At 36.5% G+C, this 8,360-nt stretch overlaps 1 protein-coding gene across 1 annotated transcript in view; it reads right to left on the reverse strand.

Annotated features, from left to right (window-relative positions):
* The window catches only part of Rhp (GTP-Rho-binding protein rhophilin), a 104,366-nt gene extending 97,675 nt beyond the window's left edge, over positions 1-6,691 (reverse strand). The window contains exon 1 of the mRNA XM_073092087.1: positions 6,462-6,691. The gene's annotated coding sequence lies outside the window, so the exon portion shown is untranslated. The remainder of the gene's footprint in view (positions 1-6,461) is intronic.
* Positions 6,692-8,360: the final 1,669 nt, after the last annotated feature.

Genomic DNA, 8,360 nt, shown 5'->3' on the forward strand with positions numbered 1-8,360 from the left:
ACCGTAGCCCTATTCTGGTCCCGGAACTACAGGGTCAAGGTGAGACGGAGAGAAGTAGAAGTGAGATGGTAGGTAACCATCATCACACCAATAGTAATATGAAGTGCCAGTAAGAAGCCGACTAAGTCTTAGTCCCCAGGAGTGGCAATGCTGCATTGAAGTGATCGACTTCAGGAAAAACCTATTCATAGTATTTTACAATATAAGAGTAGCAGACGAATGCAGTTCACCTGCATGTAAGTGGCTACTACCGCCCATGGGGCAAGGACATCTGTAATCAGCCTCAGGTGATTAGATTCCTACCTGTTCTCGGCCACAGATGCACCGCTATTATTGAGGACTAAGCTGGAATGCCCCGGAAAAGTATGTCTCCGTTACTACACCCTTACCAGAGTTGTTCACAGATGCTTATAAGTGGCAATGACTATTTACTATCAGATGGTCTGCAAGATCATTTTTTTGCTCCAAAAAAATCTAAGCATGATTCCGTCTCGCACTTGGCCATTATTTAAAGACCTGTCTTAAACACATGTCAATACACTCCTAGTACTCCTACACCATTTACAACATACATATAATGAATATCACACATTAACACATACACAAAGGATATGTCAGTTAACACACACATGCTAACTTACTGAAGTTACGTGAGAATGGTACAAATCCAATCCATTTTTAAGCTGGTAGGACCCTCTGTGGTTCTACTCCGGCGGCACCACCGACACACCTTTTTTTCTTTACGAGGGGGAAACCTTCAAAAGGTACCCGACGACGTGTGAGCGACGCCGGGTTATGTGGGATTTTTACCGCACTAAAATCCCCCGGTGGCCGTCCTCAACGCTTGTTGGAGAATCCCGGTATCTCCAACGGAACATAACCGGAGTCCTTCAAGCGCGATGCTCCGATCGGGCTCTGCCCTGGAGGAGCAGATGTCGCTCCTTTCACACCATTTGGTATTCACCACGGTATGCGACCACACATACCGCAATGTAGGTGGTAGAACCATTTGTGGTTCGACTTCGGCGGTACCACCGCCACACCTGTTTCTGCTTCATAACAGCAGTGTTAAACGCTGCTGTGTTCTAGTAAGATGTGGTAAGGAAGACATACTTTTGCGACGTGTTCCAGCTTAGTCCTCAAGCGCGGCGCATCTGTGATCGACCACAGGTAGAAATCTAATCCTATCTGGAGTTGCTTACAGATGTCCATGGGCAGCAGTAGCAACTTAGCATCAAGTGGACTGCATGCTCGTCTGCTACTCTTATATTATAAAGCTCAAAGTCCATACATAGGAGTGATTATTTAATAATGTTTCTTACTTAGAAACATAATTACACATACGTTGGCGGTATAGCACAAAACAAAATGGCGTCTCACCTTGGCAATAACACGTGAGAATCGCGAATAATGAATACTAATCATTATTTTATCTTAACGTAATTGCTAAAGCTATGTACACAGTATTCTGTATTCATATGTGAAGGTGGTAGAACTCTTTCTGGTTCGACTCCACCACAGCACCTATTGCCTAATAACAGCAGTGTTAAGCGCTGCTGTGTTCTGGTTTGAAGGGTGTTGTAAGGGACATACTTTTCCGAGGCGTTCCAGCTTAGTCCACAGGGGTAGCGGCGCATCGGTGGCCGACCTCAGGTAGGAATATCAATCCTATCTGGGGTTGATTACAGATGTCCATGGGAGGCAGTAGCCACTTACCATCAGGAGGACAGGTAGTCCTATATTATAAAAAAAGAATATTTTGCTTAATAACAGCAGTGTTAAGCGGTTTATTTTAATTGATACTAGCTGACCCGGCAAACGTTGTGTTGCCATATAAATAAAAAAAAATGTTAAGAGTTTAACCCTTATTTATTTATTCTTTATGAACCTTACAAAAATGTAAAGGCACAAAGGCGGACTTAATGCTATAAAGCCCTTATCACTTAGGGGTACGAAAAATAGATAGTAGCCGATTCTCAGACCTACTGAATATGCATATGAAATTTGTTGAAAATTGGTAAAGCCGTTACGGAGGAGTACGGTAACTAGCATTGTGACACGAGAATTTTGTATATAAGATAACGTAGTGTGCATTTAGCCTAAGACTGAACATGTAGTCAGGTTTTTGTTTTAGTGCAAAAACGACAGGAAACATAAAGGTGGTAAATTTTCAGCAACACATGATAATGAAAAACGCGAAATCGTGAGCATTTTTGTGCAGGTTATACTTGGAACTTGGATCAAAAAATGTAGATAAAAACTTTAGTAATATAGTATAGTGTAGTAGATTGAAGCACTACTTGCACTTGTACGACTAAGCTCAGATAAATTCGGGAGGGGAAGAGGGGAGGTTAGTTTTTTTTATAATAGACTTAAACGTTTTTAGCGTAGATTTTGATGACCCCCACTCCTTAAATCCTGTATATGGAGCTCGTACAACAAGGTAGCGTAACAATCCAACGATTTATTCATACATTTCATGCAAGATACTGATTTTGCGTATTTACTAGATATTCTTTAATATTTCCTTCCAGAACGTGTCTATCTTTTTTGGTCCAAACTTTGAGGCAAGAAATATACTTAGGTATCCAATGTACTTAATTATACCTATCTTATTAATTACAATGCATGTATATGATGCTAATTTTATTATTCTTAAATATGGTAGAATTATAGACTGCAGCGACGTTCACAAAATACAATTTGTCTTATAACAGGTACGTATATTTTTTATAAGACATAAACAGAAGAAAACATGCAATCCTAGGGATAGTAAGTGGCAAATGCCGCTCATGGATATCTATAAACAAACCTAGATAGGATTAGAGTACCTAATTAGATTGGCGCAAATGCGCTCTATCCCTGAGGACTAAGTCAGAACGCCTCGTATGAGCGTCTTCTCTTTATCACACACCATACCACAAACCAGAATTTAGCAGCGTTTAATACTGCTGTTATGAGGCAGAAAATAGTATGGACGCCATAGTATTTATTTCTTTCTTATATCCATAGATTAGTAAAGATTACTCATTCCTAACAAGAAAATGTACCCAGTTTTGAGAATTGAAATAGTTGCGTAAAAAAGTTTTGCCACGTCTCCGTGCTAAAATGTCCCTAAAATATTTGAAATAATTATTTATTTATTATGTAAATTACGCAGTATTAGTTTTTTATTCCTAAATTTTCTCTAAAAATGTTTTTATTTGTCAAGAATTCAAAAAAAGAACTTACTAATAAGCCATTTGTGGCTTTATTCAATTTCAAGGCGGCGAAGTATCTTTACTAATCTATGCTTATATCATATCTTAGTTACATAAATAATGTAATCCGAAATAGTAGCTTTTGTACATAAATATTTCTTTCTTACACATTATAGAAATGAGCGAGAAGCAAATAGTCCGCCATTTTGTATTACAATTGTCATAAAAACACACGTATATAGGAAGTACTTACAATACATACATACAAATTTCGAGGCGTCAGTTAATCTCTGACACACGACCATATTGTCTGTCCGTCAGATCATTTAAATGTCAATCATTCATTGAAATATGCTTTTAAAATTGAGATAACGCCATTAGTGGCGAACGAGTGCCTCATAGGGCTTTGACATTTTATTATTTATGTTAAATAATTATTATATTGTTAATGTTAATTTTGGAGGTGGTAGAACCCTTTGTGGTGGACTCCGGCGGCACCACGCCAACGGTGTATCAACCCCAGATAGGGATATATATTCCTACCTGAGCTCGGCCACAAATGCGCCGCTACCCCTGAGGACTAAGATGGAACGCCTCGGAAAAGTATGTCTCCCTTACCACACGCTTCAAACCAGAACACAGCAGCGCCTAACACTGCTGTTACGGGGCAGGAGTAGGTGTGGCGGTGGTGCCGTCGGAGTCGAACCGCAATGGTTCTACCACCTTCAAAACCTCCTGTCTGGACCGAAGGTACCTTCTGAAGCAACAGGATTAGCGGACTTTGTGACTAGCTGTTACCCATCCAAACGCCCGAGACTTTACTTAACTTTTGAGATCGGTTGAGAACAGACCAGAAATAGAAGGAATAGATTTTAATTGAATCGAACCGAGTCCTATTATTTTTCCATTTTAAAGGCGAACTTGCGACATGGCTGTCTTATATGCTAAAAGTATATAACACTCCGAAAACACAGGGACTATAGCGCAAATCTAACAGAAATACATTTTACCTAGGAAAATAAAACATTAACGTGCCTTATGGTACAAGGAAATCTCGAATCTCACGCTCGTATTACTATAACCTAATTATAATACCCATAGATGGTTCTCGAAAACAAAAGCAACTCGAAAACGCCTTAAAAACCCCACTTAACATGATTACGTAGACATACTTAAAAGGAAAATAACACCTAGTGTGTGAAATGGCTTGACAACATAACAATGGGAATTGGCGTTGTAAAGACGCGAGACAAATCGGAAACCTTCTGCAGAAACAAAAAATTAAGTCACTTGCTTGGCTGAATACGCGAGTTGTCGAGGCGATGATGATAAAAAATCAGCTGTCAAAAAATGCAATGACAATGTCATGTAAAACAAGCTGTCAAAAAAAGTTGTTTTTTTAAAGATGCGTCCAAGATTATTTTGGTCAATAATAATAAATAAATGCATTATATTTTACTGATTCATGATTCATAATAGGTAGTTTTCATAATATTAAGTGTTGATTGGAAGTATACACGCTACATTTTGGTTTTTGATTTCATATTATGAACATAAAAAAAAAAAAATAATTTAGATTAATAAATAATAATGGTTTTCCGCTTTATGCGCACCGCGTAGACCAATTCTTATTAGTAATCTGTGCATTTGCATTCGGAAAATGGCATTTATTCAGCTTTATTCACGCTTAGCTGACCCGGCAAACTTTGTACCGCCTCAAAATCTATGTATCAAATATATTTCATACAAAATATAGCCTGTTCCTCGTGGATAAAGTAACTTTCGAATGGTGAAAGAATTATTAAAATCGGACTAACTACTGGAGTTTTTGAGCCTATTCATTACAATCAAACAAACAAACAAAGTTTTCCTCTTTATAATATTAGTATAGATTTCACAACCTCAGATTCTGTCATTACGACGTAACCTTATTTATTTCCTGCAGTAGTAATTTATTTGAAGCCCTATCTAAGAGGTTCCTAATTAAAGTTGTTTATGCGCCGGTTGCAGTCAGGTGGACTGCATATTTGTCATTCCATAGCTTATTCTACGCAGTTATAATATCCTAGAGTTCATAGACCTGTCCCCATAGCTCTGATATTGCATCGCAATATATCAGGAAAAGCCAAAATGCATACGACTAAGGTCAACTTGGTCGGGTCCCACTTAGCCTAAATACATCGCCGTACTGCGTTTTATATGAATTTGTCTATGGAGTCGCCAAATCTTCAATGGAAAAAATGTTTAATGTTATCGATGGTTTTAATCGTAATTGAAAAGATGGGTTATTATAGTAAATTTTGGTCTCACTTTTTATAGATTACCCAAAATTAGAGTACATTGGTCATGTTAAATGCGAATTTTGGTGAATATCTCGCCTTTTTAACCGACTTCAAAATAGGAGGTTTCTCAATTCGAGCGTATATATGTTTTTTTAATTACAGCTCTTTATAATCAACATTACAACGCATATTTTCTACATTTTGTATTGTCTTAGAAAATGATTACATATTCATGTACCAAATAACATTAGAGTTAGTCACAAAATGTCTTTTAAGGTATTTTGTCGAAGATAAAATTTCACTTGAGTTTGCATTTACTAATTACGGGCAAAAGCGGTTTTTGATAACAATAAAATTGTAATGAAAATGTTCCACTTTGTGGGTGGTTGACTTCAGGCATAATACCTACGTAGCATTATGATTGAATTAATTGTGTACCTACTTTAATATGAGTAAGAAAGTAAATATGAAGATACCGAAGTAAAGTAAGGTGGTGGAGGTAATATTGATGTTGGAGTAAAATTGTTTTAAACTGATTTAGCGATATTTTTAAATATGGCCAAATTATGTTATAATATCAACTGCCGCATTATTCTTAAAGCATGAAAAATCAAAGATGAAAGGGGATGAATCCTGAGGCAAAGATGATTGAGAAATTCTGTTTCTTTTTTAATTTTAATTTAATTACACGAACAACGAATACCAACTTTTTATTGTTCCTATTTATCGGCAATGAAATGAAAGATAGTCGGACAGTGGCTTAATTTATATATACATTTTATATTTTATATTTCAATTAAGTATCTATAACATAATACTAAAAAATGGTGATTTTTAATACATCAAATTATGGTACTAATCACTAATTATAATTATGAGGGTAGCATAAAAACTTAAGAACGCATTCAAACTGCGCAGAATGGAATGTTATCTAAATTGGAGCAAACAAGTAAACCAATGAGTAAAACTATTAACCCACCTTCAAAGTTATCGCATTATCGAGATTGTGGCATAACAAAAACACCATAATCCAACACCATAAAAAACACTGTAAGTATGTACACTAATACGTTATCATTTCGCACTGGCACTTAAAAAACGGATTAATGTACAGATCGAATCCGCGCGAAATAGACACATTTTTAACAGTCGTAAAAAATGGCGCGATAAATAACACGAAACACGTCACACTCCCAGCGCGGTTCGCGCTACACTGGTTGTCGCGCGGCCATTCCGTCTTTTCGATACGTTCAACAATCAAATCACAGTTACTTCAATTTACGAGAGGTTATCGTTCCAATACCATACATTACGGTATTTAGCTGCGCTCTAAACAGCTGTCCTACTCATAATCAGCAATGGGTAAAGCATTTTGTGTTTATGAAATTGTTCGCTCATTATAAATTAGTATATTGACAGTATGTAGTGTGCGTTTTATTTATGATTTTCAGTTTATGAGAAACAAGTAATGGTATTGCGCTTGATTTTGAATGAAATTCCAAAGCAATCGAGTAAAATTTACTGCTTATACTAATAAGAGGAAAAAAGGCTGTTAAGAACAAAAGTATAGTTAATAGCATCAAGCTTTTTGAAAATCCATGTTTTAGGATACAGCAGTGATAGCCTAGTGCCTAGTGATATACCAGGCACGCACCTCCGATTTTTCAAAGTTATGAAATATATAATATAAATACGTATTAGAAATAAATTATCACTTGCTAAAGTTGCTAAACCGTGAAGGAAAACATCGTGAGGAAAATAATCTCAAAGGTATGTGAAGTCTACCAATACGCACTTGTCCAGCGCGGTGGACTATGGCCTAATCCTTCTCATTCTGAGAGGAGACCCGTGCCCAGCACTGGGACAGTAATGGGTTGTTGATGAAAGTTAGGATTTAGGTTTACGATGAAAACCTATATCCTAACTTTAAGTATGTAAACTTTACATACTCTTTGGTTAGGACAATAACCATTTTATGGCCACGACTTTTATCCATTTGTCAGACTTCATGTCATTTCATTTTTTTTCGGATATAATAAAAAAATCGTCATCCCTCGTATAAGTACATACTATGAAATAAAAAATAAATTTTAATAAATACTTATAATATTTTAATTAATTATTAATTTTTATAAGTAACTTGAATTTGGTGTTAGTCTAATAAGTGGCACTAGAAAGAGTGCCATTTCAAAAATACTTCTAAGTTCGAATTCTGATTGGTTATACAAATTAATGTGGTAAAACGACAAGTCCTCATCGTACTTATAGTATCTCTATAGTAAAGTCGTCACCGCGCTTCAGAAATTGGCACAGCGCCATCTGTTGGTAGATTGTGAACGGATGTTGTATCACATGTTATGACGAGCTTTTGGCCGCGGCTTCACTCGCGTTACGAAGTAATATGTTCATCCCCTATTTTATCCCCTTGGGGATAGAATTGATTAAAATCCTTTCTTAGCGGATGTCTACGTCATAACATCTACCTGCATGCCAAATTTCAGCCCGATCCGTCCCGTGGTTTGGGCTGTGCGTTGATAGATCACTATGTCAGTCAGTCACCTTTGAGTTATATATATTTAAAAGTACAGACTTCCCGCAAGATTATAGGAAATTGAAATCATGACGTTTATCAGTTCTCAGGATAATAGATAAAATACGAAATATATAGTAACTATTAATATACATTTAGTAGCCAACCTGGCAAACGTGTTGCCATATAAATAAAAAAAAATAACGGGTATGAAAAAATAGATAGTAGCCGATTCTCAGATCTTCTGAATATGCATATAAAATTTGGTGAAAATCGATAAAGCCGTTTCAGAGGCGTACGGTTACTAACATTGTGACACGAAAATTTTATGTACATACAAGATAATAA

This window comes from Epargyreus clarus, unplaced genomic scaffold (assembly GCF_041222505.1).
Source record: "Epargyreus clarus isolate Ecla_fem2 unplaced genomic scaffold, WU_Ecla_fem_2.2 ptg000035l, whole genome shotgun sequence".
NCBI classification, from domain to species: domain Eukaryota; kingdom Metazoa; phylum Arthropoda; class Insecta; order Lepidoptera; family Hesperiidae; genus Epargyreus; species Epargyreus clarus.